This window comes from Scyliorhinus torazame, chromosome 8, assembly GCF_047496885.1.
Source record: "Scyliorhinus torazame isolate Kashiwa2021f chromosome 8, sScyTor2.1, whole genome shotgun sequence".
NCBI lineage: Eukaryota > Metazoa > Chordata > Chondrichthyes > Carcharhiniformes > Scyliorhinidae > Scyliorhinus > Scyliorhinus torazame.
The window spans coordinates 235,117-252,623 of record NC_092714.1 but is presented as its reverse complement, the minus strand read 5'-3'; the positions used below and the strand labels follow the sequence as shown (position 1 = coordinate 252,623).

The window sequence follows — 17,507 nt, the reverse complement described above, 5'->3', positions numbered from 1 at the left end:
CCCAAACCCCCTGCCTGCCTGGCCCTCTGTAGCAGCATCTTTCTAACTCTGGCCACCTTCCCTCCCCATGTGAACAACGTAATCCTTCCCTCAATCTCTCTGAAAAAAGCCTTTGGCAGGAAAATCGGCAGGCATTGAAAAATAAACAGAAATCGCGGCAACACATTCATTTTAACCGCCTGTACCCGACCCACCAGTGACAGAGGGAGACCATCCCACCTTGCCAGATCAGCTTTCACTCTCCCCACCAAACTAGAGATGTTGTACCTGCGGAGCCCCCCCCACTCCCGGGCAACCTGCACCCCCAGGTACCTAAAGTGAGTCCCTGCCCTATGGAATGGCAGCCCCCCCCCACCCCTGCCCCCACCCCCGGCCGAGACACCACAAAATACTCACTCTTGTCTAGATTCAGCTTGTACCCCGAGAAAGACCCAAACACTCGCAGCAGCTCCAATATTCCCCCTATTGACACACTCGGTTCCGACACGTATAACAGCAAGTCAGCGGCATATAAGGACACCCTATGCTCGATCACCCCCCCCCCCCCCCCGAAAACTACTTAATGCGATGGCCAACGGCTCAATCGCGAGTGCAAACAGCAGGGGGGACATAGGACATCTCTGCCTAGTCCCACGGTGGAGAGAAAAGTATCTTGAGCCGATGTTGTTTGTGCGGACACTCGCCCTCGCTCCTTATATAGTAGCTTTACCCAGTTCACAAATCTTGGTCCAATCCCAAACCGCTCCAGAACTGCCATCAAGTCCCCCCATTCTACCCGGTCAAACGCCTTCTCAGCGTCCAATGCTACAACCATCTCTGTTTCCTTCCCCTCTGCCGGTGCCACAATTGGCTACTTCAAATTTATTTTTTAAAACCTGGCAGGTGGAATATAATGCGGGAAAGTGTGAAGTTATTCACTTTGGCAGGTGGAATAAAAAACAGAGTGTTACTTAAATGAGGAACGGCTGCAGAATTCTGAGGTGCAGAGGGATCTCGCTGTTCCCGTGCGTGAGGGGCGAAACGTTAGTCTGCAGGTACAACAAGCAGGCCAATGGAATGCAAGCCTTTATTATGAGAGATATCGAACATAAAAATGTTATTTTTCAGTTATACAGGCCAGTGATGAGACCACATGCTGAATACTGTGTTATACTGGGCAGTGATGAGACCCTCTGTCGAATACTGTGTTATACTGGGCAGTGATGAGACCCTCTGTCGAATACTGTGTTATACTGGGCATTGATGAGACCCTCTGTCGAATACTGTGTTATACTGGGCAGTGATGAGACCCTCTGTCGAATACTGTGTTATACTGGGCAGTGATGAGACCCTCTGTCGAATACTGTGTTATACTGGGCATTGATGAGACCCTCTGTCGAATACTGTGTTATACTGGGCAGTGATGAGACCCTCTGTCGAATACTGTGTTATACTGGGCAGTGATGAGACCCTCTGTCGAATACTGTGTTATACTGGGCAGTGATGAGACCCTCTGTCGAATACTGTGTTATACAGGGCAGTGATGAGACCCTCTGTCGAATACTGTGTTATACTGGGCAGTGATGAGACCCTCTGTCGAATACTGTGTTATACTGGGCAGTGATGAGACCCTCTGTCGAATACTGTGTTATACTGGGCAGTGATGAGACCCTCTGTCGAATACTGTGTTATACTGGGCAGTGATGAGACCCTCTGTCGAATACTGTGTTATACTGGGCAGTGTTGAGACCCTCTGTCGAATACTGTGTTATACTGGGCAGTGATGAGACCCTCTGTCGAATACTGTGTTATACTGGGCAGTGATGAGACCCTCTGTCGAATACTGTGTTATACAGGGCAGTGATGAGACCCTCTGTCGAATACTGTGTTATACTGGGCAGTGATGAGACCCTCTGTCGAATACTGTGTTATACTGGGCAGTGATGAGACCACATGCTGAATACTGTGTTATACTGGGCAGTGATGAGACCCTCTGTCGAATACTGTGTTATACTGGGCAGTGATGAGACCACATGCTGAATACTGTGTTATACTGGGCAGTGATGAGACCCTCTGTCGAATACTGTGTTATACTGGGCAGTGATGAGACCCTCTGTCGAATACTGTGTTATACTGGGCAGTGATGAGACCCTCTGTCGAATACTGTGTTATACTGGGCAGTGATGAGACCCTCTGTCGAATACTGTGTTATACTGGGCAGTGATGAGACCCTCTGTCGAATACTGTGTTATACTGGGCAGTGATGAGACCCTCTGTCGAATACTGTGTTATACTGGGCAGTGATGAGACCCTCTGTCGAATACTGTGTTATACTGGGCAGTGATGCGACCACATGCTGAATACTGTGTTATACTGGGCAGTGATGAGACCCTCTGTCGAATACTGTGTTATACTGGGCAGTGATGAGACCCTCTGTCGAATACTGTGTTATACTGGGCAGTGATGAGACCCTCTGTCGAATACTGTGTTATACTGGGCAGTGATGAGACCACATGCTGAATACTGTGTTATACTGGGCAGTGATGAGACCCTCTGTCGAATACTGTGTTATACTGGGCAGTGATGAGACCCTCTGTCGAATACTGTGTTATACTGGGCAGTGATGAGACCACATGCTGAATACTGTGTTATACTGGGCAGTGATGAGACCCTCTGTCGAATACTGTGTTATACTGGGCAGTGATGAGACCCTCTGTCGAATACTGTGTTATACTGGGCAGTGATGAGACCCTCTGTCGAATACTGTGTTATACTGGGCAGTGATGAGACCACATGCTGAATACTGTGTTATACTGGGCAGTGATGAGACCCTCTGTCGAATACTGTGTTATACTGGGCAGTGATGAGACCCTCTGTCGAATACTGTGTTATACTGGGCAGTGATGAGACCCTCTGTCGAATACTGTGTTATACTGGGCAGTGATGAGACCCTCTGTCGAATACTGTGTTATACTGGGCAGTGATGAGACCCTCTGTCGAATACTGTGTTATACTGGGCAGTGATGAGACCCTCTGTCGAATACTGTGTTATACTGGGCAGTGATGAGACCCTCTGTCGAATACTGTGTTATACTGGGCAGTGATGCGACCACATGCTGAATACTGTGTTATACTGGGCAGTGATGAGACCCTCTGTCGAATACTGTGTTATACTGGGCAGTGATGAGACCCTCTGTCGAATACTGTGTTATACTGGGCAGTGATGAGACCCTCTGTCGAATACTGTGTTATACTGGGCAGTGATGAGACCCTCTGTCGAATACTGTGTTATACTGGGCAGTGATGAGACCCTCTGTCGAATACTGTGTTATACTGGGCAGTGATGAGACCCTCTGTCGAATACTGTGTTATACTGGGCAGTGATGAGACCCTCTGTCGAATACTGTGTTATACTGGGCAGTGATGAGACCACATGCTGAATACTGTGTTATACTGGGCAGTGATGAGACCCTCTGTCGAATACTGTGTTATACTGGGCAGTGATGAGACCCTCTGTCGAATACTGTGTTATACTGGGCAGTGATGAGACCCTCTGTCGAATACTGTGTTATACTGGGCAGTGATGAGACCCTCTGTCGAATACTGTGTTATACTGGGCAGTGATGAGACCCTCTGTCGAATACTGTGTTATACTGGGCAGTGATGAGACCCTCTGTCGAATACTGTGTTATACTGGGCAGTGATGAGACCCTCTGTCGAATACTGTGTTATACTGGGCAGTGATGAGACCCTCTGTCGAATACTGTGTTATACTGGGCAGTGATGAGACCCTCTGTCGAATACTGTGTTATACTGGGCATTGATGAGACCCTCTGTCGAATACTGTGTTATACTGGGCAGTGATGAGACCCTCTGTCGAATACTGTGTTATACTGGGCAGTGATGAGACCCTCTGTCGAATACTGTGTTATACTGGGCAGTGATGAGACCCTCTGTCGAATACTGTGTTATACTGGGCAGTGATGAGACCCTCTGTCGAATACTGTGTTATACTGGGCAGTGATGAGACCCTCTGTCGAATACTGTGTTATACTGGGCAGTGATGAGACCCTCTGTCGAATACTGTGTTATACTGGGCAGTGATGAGACCCTCTGTCGAATACTGTGTTATACTGGGCAGTGATGAGACCCTCTGTCGAATACTGTGTTATACTGGGCAGTGATGAGACCCTCTGTCGAATACTGTGTTATACTGGGCAGTGATGAGACCACATGCTGAATACTGTGTTATACTGGGCAGTGATGAGACCCTCTGTCGAATACTGTGTTATACTGGGCAGTGATGAGACCCTCTGTCGAATACTGTGTTATACTGGGCAGTGATGAGACCCTCTGTCGAATACTGTGTTATACTGGGCAGTGATGAGACCCTCTGTCGAATACTGTGTTATACTGGGCAGTGATGAGACCCTCTGTCGAATACTGTGTTATACTGGGCAGTGATGAGACCCTCTGTCGAATACTGTGTTATACTGGGCAGTGATGAGACCCTCTGTCGAATACTGTGTTATACTGGGCAGTGATGAGACCCTCTGTCGAATACTGTGTTATACTGGGCAGTGATGCGACCACATGCTGAATACTGTGTTATACTGGGCAGTGATGAGACCCTCTGTCGAATACTGTGTTATACTGGGCAGTGATGAGACCCTCTGTCGAATACTGTGTTATACTGGGCAGTGATGAGACCCTCTGTCGAATACTGTGTTATACTGGGCAGTGATGAGACCCTCTGTCGAATACTGTGTTATACTGGGCAGTGATGAGACCCTCTGTCGAATACTGTGTTATACTGGGCAGTGATGAGACCCTCTGTCGAATACTGTGTTATACTGGGCAGTGATGAGACCACATGCTGAATACTGTGTTATACTGGGCAGTGATGAGACCCTCTGTCGAATACTGTGTTATACTGGGCAGTGATGAGACCCTCTGTCGAATACTGTGTTATACTGGGCAGTGATGAGACCACATGCTGAATACTGTGTTATACTGGGCAGTGATGAGACCCTCTGTCGAATACTGTGTTATACTGGGCAGTGATGAGACCCTCTGTCGAATACTGTGTTATACTGGGCAGTGATGAGACCCTCTGTCGAATACTGTGTTATACTGGGCAGTGATGAGACCCTCTGTCGAATACTGTGTTATACTGGGCAGTGATGAGACCCTCTGTCGAATACTGTGTTATACTGGGCAGTGATGAGACCCTCTGTCGAATACTGTGTTATACTGGGCAGTGATGAGACCCTCTGTCGAATACTGTGTTATACTGGGCAGTGATGAGACCCTCTGTCGAATACTGTGTTATACTGGGCAGTGATGAGACCCTCTGTCGAATACTGTGTTATACTGGGCAGTGATGAGACCCTCTGTCGAATACTGTGTTATACTGGGCAGTGATGAGACCACATGCTGAATACTGTGTTATACTGGGCAGTGATGAGACCCTCTGTCGAATACTGTGTTATACTGGGCAGTGATGAGACCCTCTGTCGAATACTGTGTTATACTGGGCAGTGATGAGACCCTCTGTCGAATACTGTGTTATACTGGGCAGTGATGAGACCCTCTGTCGAATACTGTGTTATACTGGGCAGTGATGAGACCCTCTGTCGAATACTGTGTTATACTGGGCAGTGATGAGACCCTCTGTCGAATACTGTGTTATACTGGGCAGTGATGAGACCCTCTGTCGAATACTGTGTTATACTGGGCAGTGATGAGACCCTCTGTCGAATACTGTGTTATACTGGGCAGTGATGAGACCCTCTGTCGAATACTGTGTTATACTGGGCAGTGATGAGACCCTCTGTCGAATACTGTGTTATACTGGGCAGTGATGAGACCCTCTGTCGAATACTGTGTTATACTGGGCAGTGTTGAGACCCTCTGTCGAATACTGTGTTATACTGGGCAGTGATGAGACCCTCTGTCGAATACTGTGTTATACTGGGCAGTGATGAGACCCTCTGTCGAATACTGTGTTATACAGGGCAGTGATGAGACCCTCTGTCGAATACTGTGTTATACTGGGCAGTGATGAGACCCTCTGTCGAATACTGTGTTATACTGGGCAGTGATGAGACCACATGCTGAATACTGTGTTATACTGGGCAGTGATGAGACCACATGCTGAATACTGTGTTATACTGGGCAGTGATGAGACCACATGCTGAATACGGTGTGCAGTTTTGGTCACTTTATTTAAGGAAGGATGAAAATGCCTTGGAGACGGTGCAGAGGTTCTTCGATTGATACCAGGAATGAGTGGGTCAGAACAAAAGAACAAAGAAATGTACAGCACAGGAACAGGCCCTTCGGCCCTCCAAGCCCGTGCCGACCATGCTGCCCGACTAAACTACAATCTTCTACACTTCCTGGGTCCGTATCCCTCTATTCCCATCCTATTCATGTATTTGTCAAGATGCCCCTTAAATGTCACTATCGTCCCTGCTTCCACTACCTCCTCCGGTAGCGAGTTCCAGGCACCCACTACCCTCTGCGTAAAAAACTTGCCTCGTACATCTCTAAACCTATGCCCCTAGTAATTGACCCCTCTACCCTGGGGAAAAGCCTCTGACTATCCACTCTGTCTATGCCCCTCATAATTTTGTATACCTCTATCAGGTCACCCCTCAACCTCCGTCGTTCCAGTGAGAACAAACCGAGTTTATTCAACCGCTCCTCATAGCTAATGCCCTCCATACCAGGCAACATTCTGGTAAATCTCTTCTGCACCCTCTCTAAAGCCTCCACATCCCAAGAGTTAAAATTCTTAATTGGGGCAAGGCCAATTTTGTTGGTATCAGACAGGAACTTGCAGAGGTAGATTGGGGGAGACTGTTGGCAGACAAAGGGACGGCTGGTAAATGGGAGGCTTTTAAAAATGTGTTAACCAGGGTGCAGGTTAAGCACATTCCCTTTAGAGTGAAGGGCAAGGCTGGTAGAAGTAGGGAACCCTGGATGACTCGAGATATTGAGACTCTGGTCAAAAAGAAGAAGGAGGCATATGACGTACATAAGCAACTGGGATCAAGTGGATCCCTTGAAGAGTATAGAGATTGTCGAAATAGAGTTAAGAGGGAAATCAGGAGGGCAAAAAGGGGACATGAAATTGCTTTGGCAAATAATGCAAGGGAGAATCCAAAGAGATTCTACAGATACATAAAGGGGAAAAGAGTAACTAGAGACAGAGTAGGGCCTCTTAAGGATCAACAAGGGCATCTATGTGCAGAGCCACAAGAGTTGGGTGAGATCCTGAATGAATATTTCAATTTCGGCGGCGTGTGAGCAGCTGGTTAGTCAGTTTCAGCGGGAGCATTGCGGAAGGAGGTTGCTGGGAGGTAAGTCAACCTTTAAAAGCACTTCTCTTTGCAGGGGCAGGCCAGTCGATTTCAGCGGCGTGAGAGCAGCTGGTTAGTCAGTTTCAGCGGGAGCATTGCGGAAGGAGGTTGCTGGGAGGTAAGTCAACCTTTAAAAGCACTTCTCTTTGCAGGGGCAGGCCAGTCGATTTCGGCGTGAGAACAGCTGGTGAGTCAGTTTAAGCGGGAGCATTGCGGAAGGAGGGTGCTGGGAGGTAAGTCAACCTTTAAAAGCACTTGTCTTTGCAGGGGCTGGCCAGTCGATTTCGGCGTGAGAACAGCTGGTGAGTCAGTTTCAGCGGGAGCATTGCGGAAGGAGGTTGCTGGGAGGTAAGTCAACCTTTAAAAGCGCTTCTCTTTGCAGGGGCAGGCCAGTCGATTTCGGCGGGAGTGGAGCTGGCTGGTTAGTCAATTTCAGCAGGAGCTGAGAATTTTTCTTTTTTTAAAAATTAGTGTTTTAGGCGGGAACAGGAAGTCGACCCGCGGACGTCTGGGAAGACCCTCACCAATAAATTCTGGTGGAGAGGAAACCCGAGACACTACACGTGTAGTGTCTCCCACCCACCCTCCTCCTCTAACCTAATAATAAAACCCATTGGTCTGAGGTAAGTACCATATTTTTATTATATTATTATTATTTTTTATAAAAATTTAATTTAGTTGTTAGCCAGATCTTGGTAGAAAGTTAGAGGAATGGCAGGGAAGGGAGTGCAATGTTCCTCCTGCAGGATGTTTGAGGTGAGGGATGCAGTTAGTGTCCCTGCTGATTTTACCTGCAGGAAGTGCTGCCATCTCCAGCTCCTCCAAGACCGAGTTAGGGAACTGGAGCTGGAGTTGGAAGAACTTCGGATCATTCGGGAGGCAGAAGGGGTCATAGATAGCAGCTTCAGGGAATTAGTTACACCAAAGATTGGAGATAGGTGGGTAACTGTAAGAGGGACTGGGAAAAAACAGTCAGTGCAGGGATCCCCTGCGGTCGTTCCCCTGAGAAACAAGTATACCGCTTTGGATACTTGTGGGGGGGACGACTTACCAGGGGTAAGCCATGGGGTACGGGCCTCTGGCACGGAGTCTGTCCCTGTTGCTCAGAAGGTAAGGGGGGAGAGGAGCAGAGCATTAGTAATTGGGGACTCTATAGTCAGGGGCACAGATAGGAGATTTTGTGGGAGCGTGAGAGACTCACGATTGGTATGTTGCCTCCCAGGTGCAAGGGTACGTGATGTCTCGGATCGTGTTTTCCGGGTCCTTAGGGGGGAGGGGGAGCAGCCCCAAGTCGTGGTCCACATTGGCACCAACGACATAGGTAGGAAAGGGGACAAGGATGTCAGGCAGGCTTTCAGGGAGCTAGGATGGAAGCTCAGAACTAGAACAAACAGAGTTGTTATCTCTGGGTTGTTGCCCGTGCCACGTGATAGTGAGATGAGGAATAGGGAGAGAGAGCATTTAAACACGTGGCTACAGGGATGGTGCAGGCGGGAGGGTTTCAGATTTTTGGATAACTGGGGCTCTTTCTGGGGAAGGTGTGACCTCTACAGACAGGATGGTCTACATCTGAACCTGAGGGGCACAAATATCCTGGGGGGGGAAGATTTGTTAGTGCTCTTTGGGGGGGTTTAAACTAATGCAGCAGGGGCATGGGAACCTGGATTGTAGTTTTAGGGTAAGGGAGAATGAGAGTATAGAGGTCAGGAGCACAGATTTGACGTCGCAGGAGGGGGCCAGCGTTCAGGTAGGTGGTTTGAAGTGTGTCTACTTCAATGCCAGGAGTATACGAAACAAGGTAGGGGAACTGGCAGCGTGGGTTGGTACCTGGGACTTCGATGTTGTGGCCATTTCGGAGACATGGATAGAGCAGGGACAGGAATGGATGTTGCAGGTTCCGGGGTTTAGGTGTTTTAGTAAGCTCAGAGAAGGAGGCAAAAGAGGGGGAGGTGTGGCGCTGCTAGTCAAGAGCAGTATTACGGTGGCGGAGAGGATGCTAGATGGGGACTCTTCCGAGGTAGTATTGGCTGAAGTTAGAAACAGGAAAGGAGAGGTCACCCTGTTGGGAGTTTTTTATAGGCCTCCTAATAGTTCTAGGGATGTAGAGGAAAGGATGGCGAAGATGATTCTGGATATGAGCGAAAGTAACAGGGTAGTTATTATGGGAGACTTTAACTTTCCAAATATTGACTGGAAAATATATAGTTTGAGTACAATAGATGGGTCGTTTTTTGTACAGTGTGTGCAGGAGGGTTTCCTGAAACAATATGTTCACAGGCCAACAAGAGGCGAGGCCACGTTGGATTTGGTTTTGGGTAATGAACCAGGCCAGGTGTTGGATTTGGAGGTAGGAGAGCACTTTGGGGACAGTGACCACAATTCGGTGACGTTTACGTTAATGATGGAAAGGGATAAGTATACACCGCAGGGCAAGAGTTATAGCTGGGGGAAGGGCAATTATGATGCCATTAGACGTGACTTGGGGGGGATAAGGTGGAGAAGTAGGCTGCAAGTGTTGGGCACACTGGATAAGTGGGGCTTGTTCAAGGATCAGCTACTGCGTGTTCTTGATAAGTATGTACCGGTCAGACAGGGAGGAAGGCGTCGAGCAAGGGAACCGTGGTTTACCAAGGAAGTGGAATCTCTTGTTCAGAGGAAGAAGAAGGCCTATGTGAAGATGAAGTGTGAAGTTTCGGTTGGGGCGATGGATAGTTACAAGGTAGCGAGGAAGGATCTAAAGAGAGAGCTAAGACGAGCAAGGAGGGGACATGAGAAGTATTTGGCAGGAAGGATCAAGGAAAACCCAAAAGCTTTCTATAGGTATGTCAGGAATAAGCGAATGACTAGGGAAAGAGTAGGACCAGTCAAGGACAGGGATGGGAAATTGTGTGTGGAGTCTGAAGAGATAGGCGAGATACTAAATGAATATTTTTCGTCAGTATTCACTCAGGAAAAAGATAATGTTGTGGAGGAGAATGCTGAGCCCCAGGCTAATAGAATAGATGGCATTGAGGTACGTAGGGAAGAGGTGTTGGCAATTCTGGACAGGCTGAAAATAGATAAGTCCCCGGGACCTGATGGGATTTATCCTAGGATTCTATGGGAGGCCAGGGAAGAGATTGCTGGACCTTTGGCTTTGATTTTTATGTCATCATTGGCTACAGGAATAGTGCCAGAGGACTGGAGGACAGCAAATGTGGTCCCTTTGTTCAAAAAGGGGAGCAGAGACAACCCCGGCAACTATAGACCGGTGAGCCTCACGTCTGTAGTGGGTAAAGTCTTGGAGGGGATTATAAGGGACAAGATTTATAATCATCTAGATAGGAATAATATGATCAGGGATAGTCAGCATGGCTTTGTGAAGGGTAGGTCATGCCTCACAAACCTTATTGAGTTCTTTGAGAAGGTGACTGAACAGGTAGACGAGGGTAGAGCAGTTGATGTGGTGTATATGGATTTCAGCAAAGCGTTTGATAAGGTTCCCCACGGTAGGCTATTGCAAAAAATACGGAGGCTGGGGATTGAGGGTGATTTAGAGATGTGGATCAGAAATTGGCTAGCTGAAAGAAGACAGAGGGTGGTGGTTGATGGGAAATGTTCAGAATGGAGTACAGTCACAAGTGGAGTACCACAAGGATCTGTTCTGGGGCCGTTGCTGTTTGTCATTTTTATCAATGACCTAGAGGAAGGCGCAGAAGGGTGGGTGAGTAAATTTGCAGACGATACTAAAGTCGGTGGTGTTGTCGATAGTGTGGAAGGATGTAGCAGGTTACAGAGGGATATAGATAAGCTGCAGAGCTGGGCTGAGAGGTGGCAAATGGAGTTTAATGTAGAGAAGTGTGAGGTGATTCACTTTGGAAGGAATAACAGGAATGCGGAATATTTGGCTAATGGTAAAGTTCTTGAAAGTGTGGATGAGCAGAGGGATCTAGGTGTCCATGTACATAGATCCCTGAAAGTTGCCACCCAGGTTGATAGGGTTGTGAAGAAGGCCTATGGAGTGTTGGCCTTTATTGGTAGAGGGATTGAGTTCCGGAGTCAGGAGGTCATGTTGCAGCTGTACAGAACTCTGGTACGGCCGCATTTGGAGTATTGCGTACAGTTCTGGTCACCGCATTATAGGAAGGACGTGGAGGCTTTGGAGCGGGTGCAGAGGAGATTTACCAGGATGTTGCCTGGTATGGAGGGAAAATCTTATGAGGAAAGGCTGACGGACTTGAGGTTGTTTTCGTTGGAGAGAAGAAGGTTAAGAGGAGACTTAATAGAGGCATACAAAATGATCAGGGGGTTGGATAGGGTGGACAGTGAGAGCCTTCTCCCGCGGATGGATATGGCTGGCACGAGGGGACATAACTTTAAACTGAGGGGTAATAGATATAGGACAGAGGTCAGAGGTAGGTTCTTTACGCAAAGAGTAGTGAGGCCGTGGAATGCCCTACCTGCTACAGTAGTGAACTCGCCAACATTGAGGGCATTTAAAAGTTTATTGGATAAACATATGGATGATAATGGCATAGTGTAGGTTAGATGGCTTTTGTTTCGGTGCAACATCGTGGGCCGAAGGGCCTGTACTGCGCTGTATTGTTCTATGTTCTATGTTCTAATATTTCTCATCGGTATTCACGGTGGAGAAAGGCATGGATGTTAGGAAACTAAGGGAAATAAATAGTGATGTCTTGAGAAGTGTGCATATTACAGAGGAGGAGGTGCTGGAAGTCTTAAAGCGCATCAAGTTAGATAAATCCCCGGGACCTGATGAAATGTATCCCAGGGTGTTGTGGGAGGCTAGGGAGGAAATTGCGGGTCCCCTAACAGAGATATTTGAATCATCGGCAGCCACAGGTGAGGTGCCTGAAGATTGGAGAGTGGCGAATGTTGTGCCCTTGTTTAAGAAGGGCAGCAGGGAAAAGCCTGGGAACTACAGACCGGTGAGCCTAACGTCTGTAGTAGGTAAGTTGCTAGAAGGTATTCTGAGAGACAGGATCTACAAGCATTTAGAGAGGCAAGGACTGATTCGGGGCAGTCAGCATGGCTTTGTGCGTGGAAAATCATGTCTCACAAATTTGATTGAGTTTTTTGAGGGGGTGACCAAGAAGGTAGATGAGGGCAGTGCAGTAGACGTTGTCTACATGGACTTTAGCAAAGCCTTTGACAAGGTACCGCATGGTAGGTTGTTGCAGAAGGTTAAAGCTCACGGGATCCAGGGTGAGGTTGCCAATTGGATTCAAAATTGGCTGGACGACAGAAGACAGAGGGTGGTTGTTGAGGGTTGTTTTTCAAACTGGAGGCCTGTGACCAGTGGTGTGCCTCAGGGATCGGTGCTGGGTCCACTGTTATTTGTGATTTATATTAATGATTTGGATGAGAATTTAGGAGGCATGGTTAGTAAGTTTGCAGATGACACCAAGATTGGTGGCACAGTGGATAGTGAAGAAGGTTATCTAGGATTGCAACGGGATCTTGATCAATTAGGCCAGTGGGCCGACGAATGGCAGATGGAGTTTAATTTAGATAAATGTGAGGTGATGCGTTTTGGCAGATCTAATCAGGCCAGGACCTACTCAGTTAATGGTATGGCGTTGGGGAGAGTTATAGAACAAAGAGATCTAGGAGTACAGGTTCATAGCTCCTTGAAGGTGGAGTCGCAGGTGGACAGGGTGGTGAAGAAGGCATTCGGCATGCTTGGTTTCATTGGTCAGAACATTGAATACAGGAGTTGGGACGTCTTGTTGAAGTTGTACAAGACATTGGTACGGCCACACTTGGAATACTGTGTGCAGTTCTGGTCACCCTATTATAGGAAGGATATTATTAAACTGGAAAGAGTGCAGAAAAGATTTACTAGGATGTTGCTGGGACTTGATGGTTTGAGTTATAAGGAGAGGCTGGATAGACTGGGACTTTTTTCCTTGGAGCGTAGGAGGCTTAGGGGTGATCTTATAGAGGTCTATAAAATAATGAGGGGCATAGATAGGGTAGATAGTCAACATCTTTTCCCAAAGGTAGGGGAGTCTAAAACTAGAGGGCATAGGTTTAAGGTGGGCGGGGAGAGATTCAGAAGGGCCCAGAGGGGCAATTTCTTCACTCAGAGGGTAGTGAGTGTCTGGAATGGGCTGCCAGAGGTAGTAGTAGAGGCGGGTACAATTGTGTCTTTTAAAAAGCATTTAGATAGTTACATGGGTAAGATGGGTATAGAGGGTTATGGGCCAAGTGCGGGCAACTGGGACTAGCTTAATGGTGAAAACTGGGCGGCATGGACTGGTTGGGCCGAAGGGCCTGTTTCCATGCTGTAAACTTCTATGATTCTATCCTTCTGGTAGTGTGGCGGCCAGAATTGAACACTATACTCCAAGTGTGGCCTAACTAAGGTTCTATACAACTGCAACATGACTTGCCAATTTTTATACTCAATGCCCCGGCCAATGAAGGCAAGCATGCCGTATGCCTTCTTGACTACCTTCTCCACCTGTGTTGCCCCTTTCAGTGACCTGTGGACCTGTGCACCTAGATCTCTAGTTCTGTTGTTGTCTAATGAGGAAAGGTTGGACAGACCGGGCTGTTTCCACTGGAGTTTAGAAGAGTGAGGGTGGATTGATTGAAGGATATCAGATCCTGAACGTGTGTGCAAAGTGGGCGTGAAAAAGTTTCCACTAGTGGGTGAGTCCAGACCTACGGGACACGGTTTTAAAATTAGGAGCCTCCTTTTTAGGACAGAGATGAGAATCTTTCCTGAGGGTTGTGAGACTTTGGAACTCTCTCCTCAGAAGGGGGTGGAGGTGAAGTCACTGAATATTTTAAACACAGAGGTAGATAGATTCTTGTTAGGAAAGGAGATCAAAAGTTATTGAGGTGGATCACAGCCATGATCTTATTGAATAATGGAGTAGGTTTGAGGGACCAAATAGCCTATTGCTGCTTCTATTTTACTTGTCCCCCAGTAAGAGTCAGCACCTTCAGGAACTGTGTCCCAGTGAGAGTCAGCACCTTCAGGAACTGTGTCCCAGTGAGAGTCAGCACCTTCAGGAACTATCCCCCAGTGATAGCCAGCACCTTCAGGAACTGTACCCCAGTGAGAGTCAGCACCTTCAGGAACTGTGTCCCAGTGAGAGTCAGCACCTTCAGGGACTGTCCCCCAGTGATAGCCAGCACCTTCAGGAACTGTACCCCAGTGAGAGTCAGCACCTTAAGGAACTGTGTCCCAGTGAGAGTCAGCACCTTCAGGAACTGTACCCCAGTGAGAATCAGCACCTTCAGGAACTGTCCCCCAGTGAGAGTCAGCACCTTCAGGAACTGTCTCCCAGTGAGGGTCAGCACCTTCAGGAACTGTGTCCCAGTGAGAGTCAGCACCTTCAGGAACTGTGTCCCAGTGAGAGTCAGCACCTTCAGGAACTGTACCCCAGTGAGAGTCAGGGCCTTCAGGAACTGTCCCCCAGTGAGAGTCAGCACCTTCAGGAACTGTCCCCCAGTGAGAATCAGCACCTTCAGGAACTGTCCCCCAGTGAGAGTCAGCACCTTCAGGAACTGTGTCCCAGTGAGAGTCAGCACCTTCAGGAACTGTGTCCCATTGAGAGTCAGCACCTTCAGGAACTGTGTCCCAGTGAGAGTCAGCACCTTCAGGAACTGTATCCCAGTGAGAACCAGCACCTTCAGGAACTGTTTCGCAGTGAGAGTCAGCACCTTCAGGAACTGTCTCCCAGTGAGAGTCAGCACCTTCAGGAACTGTGTCCCAGTGAGAGTCAGCACCTTCAGGAACTGTATCCCAGTGAGAACCAGCACCTTCAGGAACTGTTTCGCAGTGAGAGTCAGCACCTTCAGGAACTGTCCCCCAGTGAGAGTCAGCACCTTCAGTAACTGTCTCCCAGTGAGAGTCAGCACCTTCAGGAACTTTGTGCCAGTGAGAGTCAGCACCTTCAGGAACTGTCCCCCAGTGAGTGTCAGCACCTTCAGGAACTGTGACCCAGTGAGAGTCAGCACCTTCAGGAACTGTGACCCAGTGTGAGTCAGCACCTTCAGCAACTGTGTCCCAGTGAGAGTCAGCACCTTCAGGAACTGTCCCCCAGTGAGTGTCAGCACCTTCAGGAACTGTGACCCAGTGAGAGTCAGCACCTTCAGGAACTGTCCCCCAGTGAGAGTCAGCACCTTCAGGAACTGTGACCCAGTGTGAGTCAGCACCTTCAGCAACTGTGTCCCAGTGAGAGTCAGCACCTTCAGGAACTGTTTCCCAGTGAGAGTCAGCACCTTCAGGAACTGCCCCCCCAGTGAGAGTCAGCACCTTCAGTAACTGTCTCCCAGTGAGAGTCAGCACCTTCAGGAACTGTGTGCCAGTGAGAGTCAGCACCTTCAGGAACTGTCCCCCAGTGAGTGTCAGCACCTTCAGGAACTGTGACCCAGTGAGAGTCAGCACCTTCAGGAACTGTTTCCCTGTGAGAGTCAGCACCTTCAGACCTGTGTCCCAGTGAGTGTCAGCACCTTCAGGAACTGTGACCCAGTGAGAGTCAGCACGTTCAGGAACTGTCTCCCAGTGAGAGTCAGCACCTTCAGGAACTGTGTCCCAGTGAGAGTCAGCACCTTCAATAACTGTATCCCAGTGAGTCTGCACCTTCAGGAACTGTCCCCCAGTGAGTGTCAGCACCTTCAGGTACTGTCCGCCAGTGAGAGTCAGCACCTTCAGGAACCGTGTCCCAGTGAGAGTCAGCACCTTCAGGAACTGTGTCCCAGTGAGAGTCAGCACCTTCAGGAACTGTCCCCCAGTGAGAGTCAGCACCTTCAGGAACTGTCTCCCAGTGAGGGTCAGCACCTTCAGGACCTGTGTCCCAGTGAGAGTCAGCACCTTCAGGAACTGTCCCCCAGTGAGAGTCAGCACCTTCAGGAACTGTCCCCCAGTGAGAGTCAGCACCTTCAGGAACTGTCTCCCAGTGAGGGTCAGCACCTTCAGGAACTGTGTCCCAGTGAGAGTCAGCACCTTCAGGAACTGTCTCCCAGTGAGAGTCAGCACCTTCAGGAACTGTCTCCCAGTGAGAGTCAGCACCTTCAGGAACTGTGTCCCAGTGAGAGTCAGCACCTTCAGGAACTGTGTCCCAGTGAGAGTCAGCACCTTCAGGAACTGTCTCCCAGGGAGAGTCAGCACCTTCAGGAACTGTCCCCCAGTGAGAGTCAGCACCTTCAGGAACTGTCTCCCAGTGAGAGTCAGCACCTTCAGGAACTGTCTCCCAGTGAGAGTCAGCACCTTCAGGAACTGTGTCCCAGTGAGTGTCAGCACCTTCAGGAACTGTCTCCCAGTGAGAGTCAGCACCTTCAGGAACTGTGTCCCAGAGAGAGTCAGCACCTTCAGGAACTGTGTCCCAGTGAGAGTCAGCACCATCAGGAACTGTCTCCCAGTGAGAGTCAGCACCTTCAGGAACTGTCTCCCAGTGAGAGTCAGCACCTTCAGGAACTGTGTCCCAGAGAGAGTCAGCACCTTCAGGAACTGTGTCCCAGTGAGAGTCGGCACCTTCAGGAACTGTCCCCCAGTGAGAGTCAGCACCTTCAGGAACTGTCTCCCAGTGAGAGTCAGCACCTTCAGGAACTGTGTCCCAGCAAGAGTCAGCACCTTCAGGAACTGTATCCCAGTGAGAGTCAGCACCTTCAGGAACTGTCTCCCAGTGAGAGTCAGCACCTTCAGGAACTGTGTCCCAGAGAGAGTCAGCACCTTCAGGAACTGTCCCCCAGTGAGAGTCAGCACCTTCAGGAACTGTCTCCCAGTGAGAGTCAGCACCTTCAGGAACTATGTCCCAGTGAGAGTCAGCACCTTCAGGAACTGTCCCCCAGTGAGAGTCAGCACCTTCAGGAACTGTCTCCCAGTGAGAGTCAGCACCTTCAGGAACTGTCTCCCAGTGAGAGTCAGCACCTTCAGGAACTGCCCCCAGTGAGAGTCAGCACCTTCAGTAACTGTGACCCAGTGAATCAGACAGTGATGGATGTCGATGTCTACAACACAGATAAGGCACTTCTGCCCATCGTGCCTGCGCCAATGAAAAACAACCACCTCACTATTCCACTCCCAATTCCCAGCTCTTGGCCCGTGTCCGTGTCTGCCCTGGGATCGCAAGCGCACATCTAAATACTTCTGAAATGTTCTGAGTGTCTCTGCCTCCACCCCCCTTCCAGGCAGCGAGTTCCAGA

The 17,507-nt window shown here is 49.0% G+C and overlaps 1 protein-coding gene across 1 annotated transcript in view; it reads right to left on the bottom strand.

The window, feature by feature from the left end:
• LOC140427610 (fibroblast growth factor 4A-like) overlaps positions 1-17,507 on the bottom strand; it is a 216,104-nt gene that overhangs the window by 4,003 nt on the left and 194,594 nt on the right. The gene's annotated exons all lie outside the window — the stretch shown is intronic.